The following is a 21,304-nucleotide window of genomic DNA, read 5'->3' as shown; positions in this document are numbered from 1 at the left end:
AAGCCCCAAAGAAGCGTACCACCCAGACTGTTGCATGCCCAGAGTGAAGCATGGGGGTGGATCAGTGATGGTTTGGGCTGCCATATCATGGCATTCCCTTGGCCCCATACTTGTGCTAGATGGGCGCGTCACTGCCAAGGACTACCGAACCATTCTGGTTCAAACATTGTATCCTGAAGGAGGTGCCGTGTATCAGGATGACAATGCACCAATACACACAGCAAGACTGGTGAAAGATTGGTTTGATGAACATGAAAGTGAAGTTGAACATCTCCCATGGCCTGCACAGTCACCAGATCTAAATATTATTGAGCCACTTTGGGGTGTTTTGGAGGAGCGAGTCAGGAAACATTTTCCTCCACCAGCATCACGTCGTGACCTGGCCACTATCCTGCAAGAAGAATGGCTTAAAATCCCTCTGACCACTGTGCAGGACTTGTATATGTCATTCCCAAGACGAATTGACGCTGTATTGGCCGCAAAAGGAGGCCCTACACCATACTAATAAGTTATTGTAGTCTAAAACCAGGTGTTTCAGTTTCATTGTCCAACCCCTGTATATGTTCTACTTGTGTACTACTGGGTATGTGTATTGGTAACAATAATAATACATACTGTGTGTCATTAGTATCTAATTGTGAAGATGAATGTAGAATGTTTCCTAATGTTCACATTTATTGTATATTATTTTCTAAAACTGTAATATTGAAGGTAAGTATTACTCTGTTTTAAATAATTTTGATCATGTCCCTTTTCGGTCAGCTATTGCGTATGGAATTTGACAGATTATTACTAGAGGTGCACCAGTCAGCCTATTTCTGTTTGATACAAATTTCTGGTTTTTGTGTTTTTCTTTTCTATTTTTTTTTATGTCTTACCTGCTAATTTGGATTTTTGTTTTCTAAGAACTGTAACAAAAGAAAGCAAGCATACTTTAGGAACTTTAATAGAAGACATAGATTTTAATCTAACAGAAAACGAAGAAATTATGAGATTATGCCATTGATGCATAAAACTGATTTCCCCACATTTTTCAGTACACAACCTGCTGGTCACATATCAGAACGGATAAAGAGTAAACTGTCTAATTGTGATCTTTAGCCTATCGAATCACTAATTAAGATCCCTGGTCAACCCACAAACACTCCAAACAACCTTCTCCTGATAGCTATTCTTTAATATAGTAATATAACCACAATAGCTTACAATAAACTGTGGGTTAGATGTGCCTCAGCAGGAACAGCAATCAGAAAAATACGAGTTTGATTCCAGCTTTCTCCCCAACCACATGTTAAAGTGGCTTAAAACAAGTACCTTAACCCCAAGTTGATCTGCGTATTGATGTGTGAGTATGTGAATGAGACTAGTGGTCAATATGAGTAGAGAAGCACTAAAGACGTTCAGTCCATTTGCCTTTTTGACCAGATGTCCAATTCTGGTCGTTGAGGGCCGAAAACGTGCAAGTTTTAGATATGTCCCTGGGCATTTTTACACTGCATGGCACAAGGGTTCGGGTTTTGGTGTCTTTGCATCTGCATTTATAGAAGAGTTACACCGCAGTCTCTGAAACCCTGAGATCTGTAGTTCTCAGCCACTGATTGGTTCATTCTTGCTTTAGTGACTGCTCATTCTCTCCACTAGCCTGTTGCTGCTTTTTGCTAAGAGCGGTGGGGTTTTTTGGGTTTTTTTTTTTCTTTAATGTCTTTGGATTCCATCAGAGTTGCTCCTGTTGTCTGGTCCAATGACAAGGTAACTGTTTAATGAGCAGGTAGATATGGAGTGAAAATAGTCTCAAAATATCTGTGCGTGTGTAAAAGTATTTGTGCGTGTGTAAAAATATCTGTGCGTGTGTAATACTGGATTTGTAAACCTTAAAAATAAACCTTCTCCTACGCCTACAAATGTTGAAAAAGTACGCAGAAGTCACATGGTACACACACGCAAAACTGCATTTACGCACAGATCCTGTTACGAGTGCACGAGTATTTTTGAGACTCATTTCATGCTTCGGGAGCTCCCAGATTTGTGTGTAGATAGACCTGTCGCGATAAACAATAAATCAATTAATCATACGATAAATTAAAACTATCGGCGTCATTTTAATTATCGGCATTATCGTCTCTTCCAGCCTTTTTCTCTTTCTGTTGATGACACTGAATGGAAAAAAAGGCTCAACTCTGGTGCTCTCCACTGACCCTCCCTTCCTCATTTCCTCAGTGTAATGCCCAGCGCACCCTACACGGTCTTAGAGCTATCGGCCCATTTTCAAAACCTGACAGACCACACATTAGCCGACAGAAATCCTAGATATAACGGTTCAATCGGGTTCGATCCTGCCGTGTGGTGTCCAACAATGGGCACAAAATAATGGCTACAAGTCCAGTGAACTAATTTTAAAACCAGGCATTAATCAATGCTTTACTACAATCTACCTGCAATGCATGTGGCTAGTGTCAGTCCTGACTGAATGACTGAACATTCATTCGAAGAACGTGACGTTCTTCGTTTACGTCACGTTAAGGAAGAACAGCTGAAAAGTTACTGGGTTTATCAACTGCGGTAGCAATTTCGCTCCAACTCCTCCCCTTGTCATTTCTGTATTCTTTGCATGTTGAATAAACATTAATGTTGTTCCCACATATCATCGGTTGTGTCAGTTGTTTGGGATTCCCCTCCGTAATTTCCCCTCAGAAAGACATGGAGGGGAATCCACGCTTTCTGATTGGCTACATGTCACATTCAACAGGTTGCTTGTAATGCTCGCGGCAACGACAATCTACGTGACACACCACACAATCTTAGAAAGACCAACGTTCTAAGATTGTCTTAAGGGGAAAATCTGGGCAAAAAAAACGTGTAGTGTGAGCTATTGCATCATGTAGTTGGATGTGCCCATTTTCTCTATTTAAATCTAATTATTACTATAGGGCAACATAGTATACAGACTTCATAATCTGCACTCTTTTGGTTGAATGCAGTATTTATTTCCACTTTGGCTATATGTTGTTTAGTTTTTATTCAAGTACATTTTTTGTTAATGGAGACTGAGAATCCGTTTTATTTTTGTGTTTGGTTGTTTTGTTTATTTTGTTTGTCAGTTCCAGTGTTAAGTGTTCTTTTGAAAATAATGTGTATCTATCTTTGGCAGGAAATCGCATGCGTTATTACGTTATTTCCATTAAGTCAGTTTAAAAAGGTCTTCAAACAATATTATCATTTATAGCAATAATTTTTGAGACAATTAATTGCTCAGCAAAATTTGTTATCGTGACAGGCCTATGTGTAGATCAGTGGTTCTTTACCTTTTTAGAGGTACCGAACCCACCAGTTTCATATGCACATTCACTGAACCCTTCTTTAGGGATAAGTAAAATATTTGTCTTTCAAATCTAAGACATAGGTACCGTATTTTCTGCACTATAAGGCACACCACATTACAAGGCGCGCCTTCAATGAATGGCCTATTTTAAAACTTTTTTCATATATAAGGCGCACCGCATTATAAGGCGCATAGAATAGACACTACAGTAGAGGCTGGGGTTTCGCTATGCATCCATTAGCTGGAACTGCGCTAAAGGGAATGTCAACAAAATAGTTAGATAGGTCAAACTTTATTAATAGATTACAAACCAGCGTTCTGAAAACTCCGTTCATTCCCCACATGAATAAACAGCTGTTTTATTATTTTCCCGAGGTAAAGTAAGTGACGTGGTATTTTTGTGACACAGTTTATCTTTTAACAACAGCAAGGTATAACATATAGAGGAGGGGAACTTTTCCTCCATTCAATAAACACGTAAAAAACAGTCTGATACTGTTACGGTAAATCATTCGTCAGTGCAATCACAATATATATCCACTTCCGCACCATTGATTCGTTCATGTTAAATTCTCTTGCTGCTGCTCTATTCCCGTGTTCTACTGCGTGACTGATTGCCTTGAGCTTAAACTCTGCGTTGTAAGCGTGCCTCTTAATAGGAGCCATTTTGGGGTCTTTACACAAAACCATGCGTACACCCCGCGCTTCTTCTTCTACGGGGGGAAAATGAAGTCGGCGGCTGCTTACCGTAGTTGAGAGACCTGTTGTGGCTCAATATTGGTCCATATATGAGCAGCACCGGATTATAAGACACACTCTCGGCTTTTGAGAAAATTGAAGGTTTTTAGGTGCGCCTGATAGTGCGGAAAATACGGTATATGTTTTTTTTTTTTTACTGTTGCACAAAATGAGCCGTGCATGAACATCTCCTTGCTCAAAGAACAAAACCAACACAATGCATGAACTCACAACAAATTACTGTATTACTTTATCCTCCCCCCCAAAAAATATTTCGGCCCCATAAAAGAATTTCAGCCCCCAAAAATATTTTTTTACTATTTTACTAATTAAAAATAAATTTGGACTTTTTGAAGAATTTAACAGTTTTTTAATAACTTAATTTTTTTTATTATTTTAAATGTAGTTTGTTTTTTACGGAGCCCTCTAGGGCAGCGGTCCCCAACCTTTTTAGTCTCGCGGACCGGTCAGCCCTTCGCAATTTTGCTGCAGACTGGGGGGGTGGGGACGCAGTACTCCGATGTTGTTTTGTTACTCATTCTGCTGCAAGTTGGCTCAATTTTGACGCGCAAGACGTAACCGGTAAAATCCGGTTTAGGATTTTTAAAATAAAACATCCGGAAGTAGTTCATTATTTCTTGCGCGGCCCGGTACCAATTGGTCCGCGGACCTGTGCAGATCTGCGGCCCAGTGGTTGGGGACCACTGCTCTAGGGGACAAGGGGAAATTTTTTTCTTCAAAACTTTTGCGTTCCCTTGCAAAACCTTTTGCGTTACCTCGCAAAACTTTTGCGTTCCCTTGCAATACTGTACTGGTCAGTTATGCAGCATAATTGAATACTCTAAGCCAGGGGTGTCAAACTCATTTTGGTTTAGGGGCCGCATACAGCTCAATCTGATCTCAGGGGGGCCACACAAGTAAACTCATTGCAAAATTAAATAGAACTAGTAAAAGTGCACTTGTTGATTTTTATATTAAACAAATTTCACTTTTACAAAATATATTATGAAAAAGCTCAGAGTTTTTAAGAAAAGCATGTGCAATTTCAACACTACTTTTACATTTATTTAAGTGCATTATGCATGAGAACTGATCACAGTGATTGTACAATGTTGCAAAACATTTATTCACAGTTTTTGGAACTTAAAAACACTGTCCTGCATGACATAATACATCAAACAGATAAAAATTAATAAATGATTTAAAATCAATTTTCCACATCTGGGAATCAATTTGAACAAATTGTCTGGCTTCACACATTTGAAATCTTAAGTGTCAGCTGCTTTAAACAGATATTTGATTAAGTACATTTGTCACCTTTCTTGTTGATGCATAAAATGTATACATATAGAAAAACTTACATACATAACATGTATTGCATGCATGAGAAATATTTTACTCAACAAAACTCTTTTGTTGTAAATCTGTTACTGACTAGCACTAACTTTAACAGAATTAATTCAGCAAATATTCAAAGCTGTAATTTTTAATAGTGCAACGTTGACAGTAACATTCCATAGGATTTAGTTTTACTCAGTATTTGCCCCTGAAACTTGGCATCTTTTAGCCTGGACAAGTACATCAATATCAGGCATCATGTCCTGAGCAGCAGCCAATTTCAGAGTCTCATTTAAGTATTAAGTACTTATGTGTGAGCTTTGAGCGCAGCTTTGTTTTATTTATATTCATTAGTGAAAAAATTTGCTCACAAAGGTATGTAGTCCCAAACATGGACAACATTTTTGCAGCCAGTGCTGTCAGTTTAGGATATCCTGGTAGGAGATACTTGTAAAATGTGTCCAAGCCAACTGATGCAAATTTGTCCTTCAATTCCACATCACACTGCAAATCAATAATTTCAAGTTGCATGTCAACGGGCACATCAGAAGCTCTGACTGTGAATGGTGAGCGAAAAACTGAGAATTCTGTCTCAAGTTCGCTAAATACCTGAAATCTTTTCTCAAACTCACTCAGCAACCTTGAAATCGTATCTTTGTACCGTTTCACATCACGGTTAACGCTTGCTGCGCACACATCTCTTAGACAGGGAAGATGAGCAGGGTCCCCGCTTGCCATCTGCGTCTCCCATAACGTCAGCTTTGACTTGAATGCACATATGGCGTCATAATACTGTGTTACAATTTTTTTGCGTCCTTGCAACATTTTGTTCAGATTATTCAAGTGTCCTGTGATATCAACCATAAATGCAAGGTCCTGCAGCCATAGCGGGCATTGTAATTCCTGAACAGGTTTACCTTTTTTCTCCATGAACTGTCCAATTTCCCCACGTAGATCAAAGAAGCGCTTCAGAACAGCACCTCTACTTAACCATCTAACTTCAGTGTGGTATGGTAGACCATGGGCAATGTTGCATTCACTGAGAAGGCTGTCAAACTGACGATGATTGAGAGCTCTGCCTCGGATGAAATTAACAGTTCGGACAACCACCTCCATGACGTGATCCATTTTTAACGACTTGCAGCAAAATGCCTCCTGATGCAAAATACAATGAAATGTCCAAAACTCACCCCCTTTATTTGCAGCTTGTACTTTCTCTCTGAACTTTGTCACAACACCTGTCTTTTTCCCAATCATTGACGGCGCGCCATCAGTAGCCAGGCTTACGGCGCGGGACCAGTCCACCCCGACTCTGTCCAGCGCTCCAACAACGGAGCGGAAAATGTCTTCAGCTGTCGTGGTGTTGGTCATGGGCACCGACTCAAGAAACTCTTCTGTGACAGTCAACGTCTCGTCAACTCCACGAACGAATATGGCCAGTTGAGAGACGTCCGCAATATCAGTACTCTCATCAATTGCAACAGAAAATGCGAGAAATGACTCCGTTTTGCGTTTGAGTTGGTTGTCCAAATCTGCCGATAGTTCCGAAATTCTGTCTGCCACGGTATTTCTGGTCAAGCAAATATTGGCAAAAGCTTGTCGCTTCTCAGGACACACAGTTTCGGCAGCCTTCAGCATGCAGTTCTTGACGAACAGTAAGGCTTTGATGCTAACGCTATTTGGCTAGCAGTTAGCTAGCTGGCTTTCACCGCAGCATCACTGGCCTCTGGACTCAGGGTGAAAACAGATTGCCGTTTCCTCAGACCCGTCAACATTTCATTTATCTTCTGTTTTCTCAGTTCTCCGTTAAAGTGCTTGTATTTTTCGCCATGCTGAGTTTCATAGTGGCGCCGAATATTGTATTCCTTAAGCACCGAAACCTGCTGCAGACACACAAGGCACACGGGTTTTCCATTCACCTCCGTGAACAAATAAGAAGAAGTCCATTTTTCTTGAAAAATCCAACCCTCTGTGTCTACCTTTCTCTTTTTTGACAGACATTTCGTTGATGAGGTTGCCAGGACCAAAGTAAAAAGCTGGTAAAGCAATAGAATCGAAGCCGTTTACAGGACCTGAAGCTCAGTGCTGCCATCTGCTGTTAGTTCCGATGCAGTGTTGCATCATGTTGTCCACTCTGAATAAAACACAGCGCCCCTCGTGGATAATATAGGAACTGCAGATTTTAAATTAAACGAAGTACACGTTTTTTTCAATAATCGTTGTTGAATAATGATAATGCATTTAGCCACCGGGCCGGACTAAATCGTTCGGCGGGCCGATTCCGGCCCGCGGGCCGTACGTTTGACACCCCTGCTCTAAGCCTTTCCTACGGTGGGCGCCGTACTTTCTGCTTTAATATAAGGTTATGTGAGGTTTTTCCCATGAGTGTTAGTATCTTTTTGTGAAATATCTGAAGTTTTATATCTTTCTTTAGTATAGAAAGGCACCACAAACCTATGATCAATCAATCAATCAATCAATCAATCAATCAAATTTTATTTGTATAGCACATTTCAGCAGCAAGGCATTTCAAAGTGCTTTACATCATTACAAACACAGAAACACAATGCAAGATAGAATCAACAATCAAAACACAGCATTAAGTGAAGTTCCATCAATAAATTTGTAATTTCAAATACAATCCTAAACAGGTGGGTTTTTAGTCGAGATTTAAAAGAAGTCAGTGTTTCAGCTGTTTTACAGTTTTCTGGAAGTTTGTTCCAAATTTGTGGTGCATAGATGCTGAAAGCTGCTTCTCCTCGTTTGGTTCTGGTTCTGGGGATGCAGAGCAGACCAGAACCAGAAGACCTGAGAGGTCTGGAAGGTTGATACAACAGCAGATCTTTAATGTATTGTGGTGCTAAGCCGTTCAGTGATTTGTAAACTAACAACAGTATTTTAAAGTCTATTCTTTGATATGATATAAACAGAGACTTTCCGTAAGTAGGAAATAAATAAATAAACACCCTAATTTGGATTATTTCTGAGTTATTATCGCGGTTTAAAGGGCTGCTTTCAGTGCCGTTCCATCTTAGCCTTAACAGACATAAACATGCAGTAAAAAAATCGATTTTCAATCAGTATTTTGCACCAAACAGTTTTTATTATTAACAAGTTTTTATTATTAAAAACAAGATAAACTAATGATGGTAAATGGGTTAACTCGGGGAATCTCATCTGTCCGTGTATCAATCAACTCCAAACCTCGCAAAACACAATTCTGTCTTTGCTTTCATATGCAGCTTTCGGTTGTCGTGAAAAGGTCTAGTAGCATAGCTCACATAAACATTAGCTCCCGCTAACAGAAACATATGAGGAAGGCAGAGTACCGTAATCTGAAAAACGTAATCTGAAATTATTCATAATTACTCAATGTCTCATTATAATCGGAGAGCTAAATCTGCAGGTTTAGCTTCTACTTACTTCTGAGGGCAGACCACCGGGACGCTCCGTCTCACTTCTTGGTTTGCCTGCCTATTTTTCCGGCCAGCGAACCATTCCGCCACCCAGTGGTCTTTTTTCAGACCACTTAGTCTCCTGTACCGCTCAAAAATGCACAATATGTCTATAAATAATTTTGGGATATTATAAGGAAGTGCTGAGATATACCGTTTTTCACCAAACTAACGTATTTGCCACTTCGGCACAAGCACAGTGAGAAACGTTTAGAGGATAAAAACACTAGACTCAGAAAAACTCAGATGACCCAGCTTTCTACTAGAACGTAAAAGCACCATCTACAGTACACACAAATCTGGGAGCTCCCGAAGCATGATATGAGTCTCAAAAATACTCGTGCACTCGTAACCGGATCTGTGCATAATTGCAGTTTTGTGTGTGTGTATCAGGTGACTTGTGCATACTTATTTAACATTTGTAGGCATATTAGGTTTATTTTATTTTTAAGGTTTACAAATCCAGTATTACACAAGGACAGATATTTTTACACAAGCACAGATCTTTTTAGACACGCACAGATATTTTTACACACGCATAGATACTTTTACACACGCACAAATACTGCACAGATACTTTTACACATGCACAGATATTTTGAGACTATTTTCACTCCATAGTAGAGAATGTTGTCTATTGTTATGTCACAAAATAAATGCTGTCACACATACAGATTCATGCAGGTGTGGATATGTTGATCCACACCTGCTTTACAGGTGATACCCTGGTCAATGCAAACACAGTAGAGACAGTATAATGATGATTTTCAGGTATGCTAAACCGGGGAATAAATAAAATCTGCAAGACAACGGCCGTTGACTTAGGACATCTCTAATTTAGACAATTAAATTACTTATTGTCAAAGCAGTTATCTCCCACTTTGACAGTGATGCATGGTGAATGCAAATTAATATGGCTGACATAACCTGTTGTCAATGACTCAGTTTCATAACAGGAAAAATTAATGAATGTAGTTTATTAAGTAGGTGCACAGTTGTGAAGGGGGAAATGTAAAAGTGTCCATTTTTTGTCATTTAATATCTCAAATTATCTCAAATAATGTCTCAAATTTAAGTATTCATATATCAAATGTATTGTTTGACCAGGTTGTAAAATGATTTCAATCTAATATTAGGTATCCCAAAACATAAAACTAGGTTGCTAGTTACAAATTGTTAAAAATTTTCTGAAAACCATGGGAAGCCCTCCTGTACAATTTAGGTGTTCGATAGTCACAGACTCACAAAACTGGTAAAATAAAAACTCCACAAAATTGCAGGAATTAATGAAAGCAAAAATGTAGTTTGTATCACATTTGCTTTAGGGGGCTGAAATGATTCCTCAAATGATTTGAGTACCTCTAGGCCTGTCACGATAGCAAATTTTGCTGAGCGATTAATTGTCTCAAAAAATTATTGCGATAAACGATAATATTGTCTGAAGACCTTTTTACACTGATTTAATGGAAATGACGTAATAATGCATGTGATTTCCTGCCAAAGATAGATACACTTTAATTTCAAAAGAATATTTAACACTGGAACTGATAAACTAAATAAACAAAACAACCAAAAACAAAATGGATTCTCAGTCTCCATTAACAAAAAATGTACTTGATAAAAACTAAACAACATAAAGCCAAAGTGAAAATAAATACTGCATTCAACCAAAAGAGTGCAGATTATGAAGTGTGTATATTATGTTGCCCTTCAGTAATAATTAGATTTAAATAGAGAAGATGGGCACATTGACTACCTGATGCAATAGTTCACACTACATGATTTTTTGCTCCTATTTTTCCCCATACAACAATCTTAGACCTTTGGTCTTCCTAAGGTTGTGTGGTGTGTTACGGTAGATCCTCGTTGCCGCTCCGATCTAAATCAGGGGTTTTCCCCGACTGGGATCTTAACGCAGCCTGTTGAATGTGACAGGTAGCCAATCAGAAAGCGAGGATTCTCCTCCGTGTTTTCTGAGGGGAAATTACGTCGGGGAATCCCAAACAGCTGACACGACGCAACCCGAAGTCCAGCGGACGTGGAAACAACATTAATGTTTATTCAACATGCAAAGAATATAGAAATGACAAGAGGAGGAGTTGGAGCGAAATTGCTACTGCAGTTGATAAACCCGGTAACTTTTCAGCTGTTCTTCGTTAACGTGACGTAAACAGGTTATAATGATTTTCATTCAGTCAGGACTTTACGCTGACACTAGCCACATGCATTGCAGGTAGATTGTAGTAATGCATTGATTAATACCTGGTTTTAAAATTAGTTCACTGGACTTGTAGCCATTATTTTGTGCCCATTGTTGGACACCACACGGCAGGAACGAACCGATCGAACCGTTATACCTAGGATTTCTGTCGGCTAATGTGTGATCTGTCAGGTTTTGAAAATGGGCCGACAATCGGCCGGCAGCTCTAAGATCATGTCGTGCGCTGGGCTTTACACTAAGGAAAATGAGGAAGGAGGGTCAGTGGAGAGCACCGGAGTTGAGCCTTTTTTCATTGGGTGTCATCAACAGAAAGAGAAAAAGGTCGGAAGAGACGATAATGCCGATAATTGAAATGACGTCGATAGTTTTAATTTATCTTACGATTAATCGATTTATCGTTTATCACGACAGGCCTAAGTACCTCGATTATTAAATTTCCTCGAGGAAAATCTACCTGCCTCGAAGCTTCGTTAATTTATGTTTTGTTATTTAGCGCACCGTGTTCCGGCCAGGAACACACACGGCCGGAACACAGTCCGCTCTTGTGCTGGGCGCTGCTCTGACTTCCGCCTCCGAGTTGTTGACGAAAGCTAAGTGTTAGCGGCATAACGTCCAATTTTCAAGTTCGGTCCATGGGGATTTTATTGATTGATGATAACGCCCGGGCTTTCATCGTTTTTGAGGGACCAATAAGCATCCTTAAAATGACTGGCGCGATGCCTGGAGTACGGCAGCTTTTCTCCTCAGGGAGCTGCTGGTTCAGAGCGAACGGCGGGAAGAGCGCTGCAGGAGTATTTATACAGGTGAGCAGACTGACTGAACACGGTGGGCGGCTGAGTAGTTGATGGTTACATTGTAAGTGTAGCTTTACGGACGAACTGCACAATAAATTTAATATCATCCTGGTCTGAACAAATGGGTGGCGGAGCGCATTGTGGCGATACATGGCTGGTAGATGAGTTTCTGAGTGTGACGAATGAAGGTGCCGTACATTCGTCTGTTCCCTGGTCTATTTCCTCCTCTCCATCACCATCTTACGTTCGTTCGTTCGCCTGCCCCCCACTCCAGGCGACATTTCCCGTATTCTCAAACCCAAAGCTTGACAGGTATGGGGCAAGGTGAAAATTCATCCATTAAACTGACTGAAGATGAATACATAAACTAAAAGCTGGATCATAGACATTTTTTTTAAGTGTATTTGTGAGCCTGCCTCTTTATTATTAAATTGAATATAATTTCAGATTTTTGCATTACTTCAGGTTACCGTATTTTCCGCACTATAAGGCGCACCTAAAAACCTTCAATTTTCACAAAAGCCGACAGTGCGCCTTATAATCCGGTGCGCCTTATATATGGACCGATATTGAGCCACAACAGGTCTCGCAACTACAGTAAGCAGCCGCCGACTTCATTTTCCCCCGTAGAAGAAGAAACGGGGGAAAGTAGCCGCCGACTTCATTTTCCCCCGTAGAAGAAGAAACGGGGGAAAGCAGCCGCTGACTTCATTTTCCCCCGTAGAAGAAGAAACGGGAAAGCAGCCGCCGACTTCATTTTCCCTCATAGAAGAAGAAGCGCGCGGTGCACGCTGGGTTTTGTGTAAAGACCCTAAAATGGCTCCTCTTAAGAGACACGCTTATGACGCAAAGTTTAAACTCAAGGCGATCAGTCACGCAGTAGAACACGGGAATAGAGCAGCAGCAAGAGAATTTAACATGAACGAATCAATGGTGCGGAAGTGGAGGAAGCAACAGCTGTTCATTTTGGGAGTGAACGGAGTTTTCAGAACGCTGGTTTGCAATCTATTAATAAAATTTGACTGACCTATCTGACTATTTTGTTGACATTCCCTTTAGCGCAGTCCCATCTAATGGATGCATAACGTAACCCCAGCTTCTACTGTAGCGTCTATTCTATGCGCCTTATAATGCGGTGCACATTATATATGAAAAAAGTTTCAAAATAGGCCATTCATTGAAGGTGCGCCTTATAATGTGGTGCGCCTTATAGTGCGGAAAATACGGTAACTTAGAAAGTGAGCTATTTTTGTTACACGTTAGTTTTCTAAACTACAAAAAAAAGTAACTGTTAGAGATGCTCAAAAATAAAAAATTGGACTGATAGTGATATACGATAGTAACACCGGTGTTATGCCAGATTTGCCATTATTTTATTTTGTAATTGTTTTTTATCCAATTGCTCGATTAATTGTAAGAATAATCGATTACTAAAATATTTGTTTACAGCAGCCCTAATGCACAATTTATTCATATATTTTTGAGTGTCCAAAGTTCTGTACAGTGATTCCTCGTTTTTTGCGGGGGTTACGTTCCAAAAAGAACTCTTGATAAGCGAAATCCACAAAGTAGGAACCTTTATTTTTTTAACAATTATTATACAATGAAATACTCCATAATACATTTAAAACAAAGAACAAGACCTTTTTTACAGGGCCAAGCATTGTTTAACAAATAAAAGTACTGTATAAACATTTTCCTTTTTTTTTTTTTTTACAAATAACTACTATACTGAAAAATAATCATTTTAATCACCAATAAGAAGTGAAGGCTTCAAATTGCGGAGATCAGCACCGCCCCACTGCGACCCGAATCATTGGATTAGAACGGGAAAAAAATGATTATGAAAACAAATAGTGATTCACCTGTATTTCACTGCTCCTTCTGACTCCGCTCTGTCGCGTTTTTGTCTTCTAAAGCCCGCGGTGCAGGTGTGTTTGTTCGGGAGAAGAACATAGTTATTGGTAGCTGTTGTCGCTCTTTTTTCTTCTGGGCAAAAAGGTTCTTATAAACCGACATGCCACCATCAATTATGTTTGAGAACTGTAATGAATGGCTCATCAAAGGGTCCCATTCTTGAGCTGCTCGCTGAAGTTCAGTGGCCATTCTCAGCATTGTTGCTAAGCGACCAAGTGTTAGTCCATCCTCCTCATCTTTATCCACACTTGTGTCTTCTTCTTTCTCTTCTCTTTCATCGTCGCTTGGTGGCTTTGTCATTTCTGCCAGGTCTGCATCGGTCAGCAGATGTGCGTCTGCATCAATCAGGGCATTAATGTCATCCAGAGTCATGTCATTAAAGCCGTCTCCTCCAAGCTGTTTAGCGAGGTTCAAAGCTGTATCTACGGCAGAGTGATGGATCTCGTCAAGCGAGCCCCCGGTTGGGTTTTTCACTGCCCCTGGCCACAGTTTTTTCCAGCAGGCATTCAAAGTTTCAGTTTTCATCTCCTGAATGGCCCTCTGAATATTTTGGAGACATGATGCGATGGTGTATCCACGCCAGTAGTCCGCTAGTGAGAAATCTTGATCCGAGTCCATAGCCTCAAAAAGATGTCTCAGGGTGTTGCGCATATAGAGAGCCTTGAAAGCATGGATGATGTCTTGGTACATGGGCTGAATCAGGGATGTAGTGTTTGGCGGCAGAAATTCGATTTGCACACCATCATACGCCAAATCATCAGCGTGACCTCCGGCGTTGTCAACGAGCAGAAGCACTTTAAAGTCTAGTCTTTTTCCTCTCAAATAACACTTCACCTCTGGGATGAAACAGTGTTTGAACCAATCCAGATTGAGCGCTTTTGTCATCCAAGCCTTTGCGTTGTTCATCCAGTAAACGGGCAAATCATCCTTATTTTTGTTTTTCAGTGCTCTGGGATTTTTAAACCTATAAATAAGCCCTGGTTTAATCATAAAACATGCAGCATTTCCGCACATAACCAGAGTCAAACGATCTTTTTGGGCTTTAAATCCTGGGGCTTTGGCTTCTTCCTCCATAATGAAGGTGCGGGAGGGAATTCGTTTCCAAAATAAGCCAGTCTCATCCACATTAAAAACTTGTTCAGGCTTATATCCCCCTTCCTCAATGATCGCTTTAAATTTATTTATTTAAAGCGAAATTTATTGAAATTTAATTTATTTTTCTGCTCCAGCGGTATTCGCAGAGGCGATCTCTCCATGCAGAGAAACATTTTTAAGTCCAAAGCGTTTCTTAAATTTTTCGAACCAGCCTTTACTAGCATTAAATGGGCATGGTACTGCGTGAATGATGCTTGATGATGGTCCGGTATCTGCATCCTCCTCCTCTTCCCTGTCACTGTCGCTGTCAGCAAAGGTTTGATACAGTGTTCTAGCTTTTGTGCAGATAATGTTCGTATCCAGCGTAATGTTTTTTTTTCTGCAGTCATTAATCCACAAAGCTAATGCAGACTCCATCCTTACCATGATCTTGTTGTGGACAGTTGCAACCCTTTTTGCATCCTTATTAAAACTTATTGCTACTGTCGTCCTTATGTTATTTTCCTCCTTCTTTATGTAACTAACGGAAGATTCATTAATTCCGTAATGGCGACTTACAGCCGCATAGCTTCTATCTTCCTTTAGCATGTCCAGAAGTTTCACTTTTTCTGCGACAGTGAGCATTTTCCTCTGCCTTTTGGGCCCGACCGCAAGTGCCTTTGTCGGTGCAGAACGTTTTGTCGACATTATGGGTTTTACAGAAACTTGAAATTGCAAGAGAATTTGCTAACTTAAATTTGTCAAGCTGTTTTACGTACGTGTACATATTACCCGCAACGTTATTGACACACAGGTAGAGAAGAAGTGGAGAGACTGTTTAGCCAATCAGAATGCAGAACACAATGCACGATGCAAATCCGCGAAGCAGCGAGACCGCGAACGGTGAACCGCGAAATAGCGAGGGTTCACTGTATATTAATGTTTTGCGCAGACTCCTTTTTTTGGACGTTAAATAACTGTAGCGTCAAGAATATTACTAAATCACACTCATACATTGACTTGTTCTCTGCCATGCTAACTCACTATTTTGCAGCAGTACTGCCATATTTATTTATTTATTTATTTATTTGTCAAATATGCGTTGATATTCTCATTAAGATGTCATTAAAATTTCTACTTCCATTGGTTCACACTTTTATGATGAGTCACATTATCTGCGTTTCACTGATGAGGGCTTCTTCTATACTGTCTTGCACACACCCTTAATTCAGAGGTAACTTGACTCAGAACTGAGTTAGTTGATATCTCCTGTTCTGAAACTGAAAACTACAGAACTGGGTAGGTTTATTCAGAATATCTGCCTTCTATTCAAGGCTTGTTAACCCTGCTCTCTGAAAAGGGGCCAAGATGTGTACTCTCTCAAACTGAATTGTCTAACTATGTGTATTTTGACTGTATGAAAATTGTCATGATTATATTATTGTAATCAAATGAGTTATTTAAACTTCAGTGTAAATGAATATATTAGCAGTTGTAATATGTTTTAGATGTTGATTACTCTCAACATTCAGAATGTCTTTTTTATTGAATTATGTTTTTTGTACTCGTCAGGAATAATTCTGATGTTCCAACCCACAAATAATGCAACCAAATATGTTACTTAAAGTTCACAGTACTTGTTAAATTAAATCTCATATTTTAAAGGTTTGTGTTACTATCGCTATAAATGATTAGGGAAACTCCTCCCACCCCCTTCCTCATATTATTATTTGGGCAGTTTTTCCAAGTGTAATCAAACCCCAGATACAGTGGTACTCTGACAGCCTGATAATAAGGTAAACAGACAAATCAGGCCACTCTGAAGTCTCACACACTAAATGTTTACTTACTTAGCTATATAGCTGCTAAAGAAGAGGAATGTTGTGGTTTCCTTATGCATGCAATGAGAATAAAAAAATCTTCAAAAAGCCTTCCTTATGCAGTTAACAATTCCAAAGTACAGCTACACTTTTATTCTTTTTGGTTGTTTAAAAATCTACTTTTACTCCTTTTTACTTGGGCCTGAGGTAACCCATCTGAGATGATTTGTTTGATGGAGAATGCCCATCGTCTGATGGGCATTCCCAAAAACCACTCAGCATTATTAATTATTGTTAATTATCTTTTAAAAATGTAATCCTAAATTTAAATTCTAGGTCTTTACAAGATAATCATTCAGATCAGAAACAATTTCACTCCTGCTACATAAACAATAGTACATGGAACTGAAGGAGCAAAACAAACCTGATGTGTCTGAGTGATGCCATAGAACGTTAATGTTGCTGTAAAGCTGATCCCACCCTCTCTCTGCTTTGGTAGATCTTTGACACATTCTAATTTTTCACAATGCCATATGAGCCTACCACAACATTTCCTTTAAGCTTTGCACTGGAGTTTAACTCAATCATTAAGTGCCCTTCATCTCGAATTTCAATTTATTCTCTACATTGCCATTTTGTGCCATCCTGCTTCTATTTTAAAATTGTAAACAAACTAATTCTTGCCCATTGACTTAAAAATTTAATTTCAGTTCATTTCTCTTGGCAGTTAAGTATTTGAATTTCCAAAAATGTCTTAAATGAAACAACAAAATCTACAAAAGTGGAATAAGTGGGGCTCAGCAACTGCAGGGTGCTGCTGTGCTTGGGAACATTTCCTGTTCCATGGGCCCAATTGTAGCTGACTGATATATTTCACTCTACAGTGAAAGGTGTATGGTCAGGTGCATGGTCCTGTGAACACATTTAAAGTGAAAGTCACAGACCTTATAGGCTTGCAACTTTACAATGCATAGCAACTGATATATGGTAGCCTCTCAAATGTTGCATTGATGCAATCTGTTGCAATTACAGTAACCTATAGCGTGAATTAGCGCTATTATAAATTACTCTGCAAAAATCTGTTATTAGTAAATCAGCCTAATGATAATGCCAACATGAACAATTTGCTCCCAACCAGTTGATGCAAACATGCCTAAATCATATTTTCTTTTCTTTTTTGGGACATTTTAAAAGTTTGCTTAAATTTGCATGACAGTTGAAGGAAACATAGCTATAGTTAAGAACACGCCACCCAAACTCTGAAAAATAAGCTATAGGAATTTCTTGAGTAAAAGAATGGAATCAAAATGTAAAGGTACATGTATGTGCATCTTCCTTTATTTTTAAATGTCTAACTTCCAAATATGGTTGCAAAGGCAAGATGTAACCAGCAGTGTTACCTTTTTAGTTAGCTTAATTATGCTAACTGACAAAACTCTTGGAAGAAAGTTTAAAAGTTAAGAAGAGTTTTCACATGTAAATGGAAGTTTCCCTTTATGTTAATGCTTTTTACTTTGCTAAGTAATGTTTTCTTTGGCTCTAAATATCCACATACGTTTGGGCCTTTTAGGTGCCACTGGTCCTCTTTATTATTGCTATTATTGAAGCAGCCTCTGATGACTTCTGTTTTGGATGTAAAGTCAAGCGTTTGCGTTTGTGCAGAGTACACAGGGAGTTCTCAGTGGGTTTTTATTAGCTCTGCTGTTGCCGTGTGTGCAGAAACCCGTCCTCCTCATAGAGAAGCAAAGGTCAAAGAAAAAGGAGGAAGCACTTTTATTTCCTCCTTTGGTTTTACTTCCATGATTAACAGTTGAGCCTTTTGCTCAGAGAAACAGTTGAGCAAGTTTCCAAAAATCTGTTTATTTTTTATATATATTTCAAAAGAGACACAGACAAGTAACTCACAAATGCACAACACACCAATCAAAACCAAAAGAAAACACATGAACAACTTAAACATTCAAGGTGACAAACATAAGTTGATTGCAGTGAGACAGAGTACTTTAAGTTTGTTTTCTTAGGCATGTATGTTGAGAGTTAGTCCAAGAGATTTAATTGCAGTCCACAAGGTAGGTGTAAGGTGATGGCATTGGCCTCCCTGGATCTAGGCATCCAGACATCAGTGGTTCAGTTTTGTACATTTTTCGGCGCGCCTTTTTAGGGGCGCCTGCGGACCACAGTTTGAGAAAGACTGCTCTACAGGAACCAGGGTAGTTCTCCGAGTACACCTTCCCCCACCCCTGGAGGTCTCTTGGAGGTATGGCCTAAAATGTACAGGAAGGCGACCATTTTGGGTTGCTTTCCTGCAACCTGTTGGTCTATGAGCTCAGGTCTTTTGTTCAGCATCCAACCTCCCAGTATTTAAACTCCTTGCTGGTTCCTCCCTTCACTTCTCCATTGCTTCCTGTTCCTCTCTGCATACCTCGTATCTGAATATGTTATCTAGTTATTTTTTGTTTACATTGTGTTTGCTTTCTGCTCTAGCTCAGTGTGGATTTTTTTTGTAAGTTTTTTTTTGTTGCTCATCATTTTCATTAACTACCTTTTCACCATCTATTCCACCTCACCACTGTTCTGCATTTTTTTGTATCCACAATCATTCAACAACATGACATTATAATTTTTTGACTAATTGAAAATGTTCAGTTTGGTCTACCAAAAAACAATGTATGTAGAAAAATTGTGGTGGTGGTCCCTTTAAAAAGTTATAATCTACTAGAAAAGGGAGGAATTACAAGATTATCCCCATTTGTGTCATATGTCTCTTGGCATCATTGTTATATTTTTACTAAACCCCCAAAAATATTAATCTGTGCTTATTGCTGGGTTTCAGATGACGTAGCACCAACGTCACCAAATGCAGATGGAGGGCAGGAAGTAAATGCAGCCCATTTGTTTCTGTTGATCCAGCATCAAAATGCCTAAAGTCTGTGTCCTGTACGGTTGTTCCAACCGTTCTAATAGACAGAAAGATAAATGTTATTTTTGTGTTTCGAAGGGAGTTGGTCACAAGGGAGTTAATTTTAAAAAACTTATCAAAAAAAGAGGAGAAAAGTGGATCAACAATCTACCGCTGAAAACAGGCGGTGTGAAAACTAACAATGCCAGAGTTTGCAGCACCTACTTTCTAATATTTTCAGATATTTTATTGGACAGTTATTTAGAAAGACAAGCATTCATATGTAAGGTAAGATATATTATTTTTACGCCCTAGCTTGGTAGTCCTCACAGTGCTAATTTCGTTACCAGCTAATTCAGTACCGAGTCACTGACAGAAAATATAATGTTTATTCAATGGGACTTTCATGTAAAAAAAAAAAAGCTAATTAAATTAAATATAACCTATCCAGCCATGCAATCACAGTGAGCTGTGACTATTCCGCCACATGGTTAGCTTGTGGCCGGGAACTATAATCGTGGCCAGACGCTAACATGGGGTTTCTGTAGATTGCTGTGAATGGTTGACCTACATTGGACCTGAATCCAGCATCCTACAACGATTCAACATTAATGTACACCTCCAGCATAAATTTGGGTTTACAAAAGGTAAATAAATTATTTACCAGGAGATCTAAGCTCATAGAAATAACATGGGTTAGTTCGTTGTTAGCGATAGCATCGTTGTCATATACTAATTTCTTAAAATAGCACAATTCCTTACTCACCCTGCATAAACAAGTCGACAGCCATTTAATGCTTCTTTTGATCCTAAATGCTTGACCCAACTTGAAACTAAATGATTGTATTCTCCATGCTTTTGAAAACTTTCTTCTGGCTCGTCGTATAATATGAGCTCTGCAGCTCCATATAGTTATATGGATCGCCTCGACACCTGGTAAATCCTCAAGATTATAAGAGAAGTCTTTTTTTACCGATAACATGAATCATATCCTAAATATGCGTATTTTTTCTGAGATGCCTTGTCTCTTTCAGCCTATTTAGGGCATTAGCATACTCGTGATCAATTTTGCTTTGTTTTGAACCGGAGAAATCCACTTCAATTTCGCGCCTCGTCCAGGTCACGTGTCTGAAACCCAGCAATTGTTGGTTGAAGCTTCCATAGATTGAAAATGTTGGAAGTTCTTAGTTTTGATATATTTCATGTACAATTTTTGATCTCTGCTTGTTTATTGGTGCATTCTTTCCCTATTATTCTTTTCAAATAATGGGGCTAAAGCAAATAACCTCACATCCCACTCTACCAATTTTGAGATTATAAATAAAGAGTGACCACATCATGAGCTAGCAATGGTTAAATCTGTTAATGTCCTTTTGTTTGCAGATATAAAATCTCTTATGAATACTGTGCTAAAATATATTTTTTGGTCTTTTGCAGGTTATGGTGAGCGTCACAGTGTGTTATCTCCTAAAGAGGCCTGTGTTTTAAGAAAAGACCCATGCTGATAAATGCAACACCTCACCACACACTCTGTTGTCTGCATAAACTCAAATGCCTGCCTGCCCGTGGGGGAGGTCTGATTAAAGAGATCCAGATTTCATCCACTGGTGTGTGTGAGCTCTTAACAGGGCACTTCTGGCCTGTTGCAGTTGTAGAAATGATAATGATTGCATTTATTTGCAACAGGATTGTATTATATTGTCCTGAAATGCACAGAATTATTTTCTAC

General features: G+C 39.2%; 1 protein-coding gene across 2 annotated transcripts in view; it reads left to right on the top strand.

The window, feature by feature from the left end:
- Positions 1–21,304, top strand: part of ppp6r2a (protein phosphatase 6, regulatory subunit 2a) — a 41,498-nt gene that overhangs the window by 2,051 nt on the left and 18,143 nt on the right. For both annotated transcript variants that reach the window (XM_032589020.1, XM_032589021.1), the window contains exon 2: positions 21,013–21,182. The gene's annotated coding sequence lies outside the window, so the exon portion shown is untranslated. The remainder of the gene's footprint in view (positions 1–21,012; positions 21,183–21,304) is intronic.

Source organism: Xiphophorus hellerii, chromosome 17 (genome assembly GCF_003331165.1).
Source record: "Xiphophorus hellerii strain 12219 chromosome 17, Xiphophorus_hellerii-4.1, whole genome shotgun sequence".
Lineage (NCBI taxonomy): Eukaryota > Metazoa > Chordata > Actinopteri > Cyprinodontiformes > Poeciliidae > Xiphophorus > Xiphophorus hellerii.
Note: the sequence above shows the minus strand (reverse complement) of the source record. Positions and strands in the feature narration are given on the sequence as shown.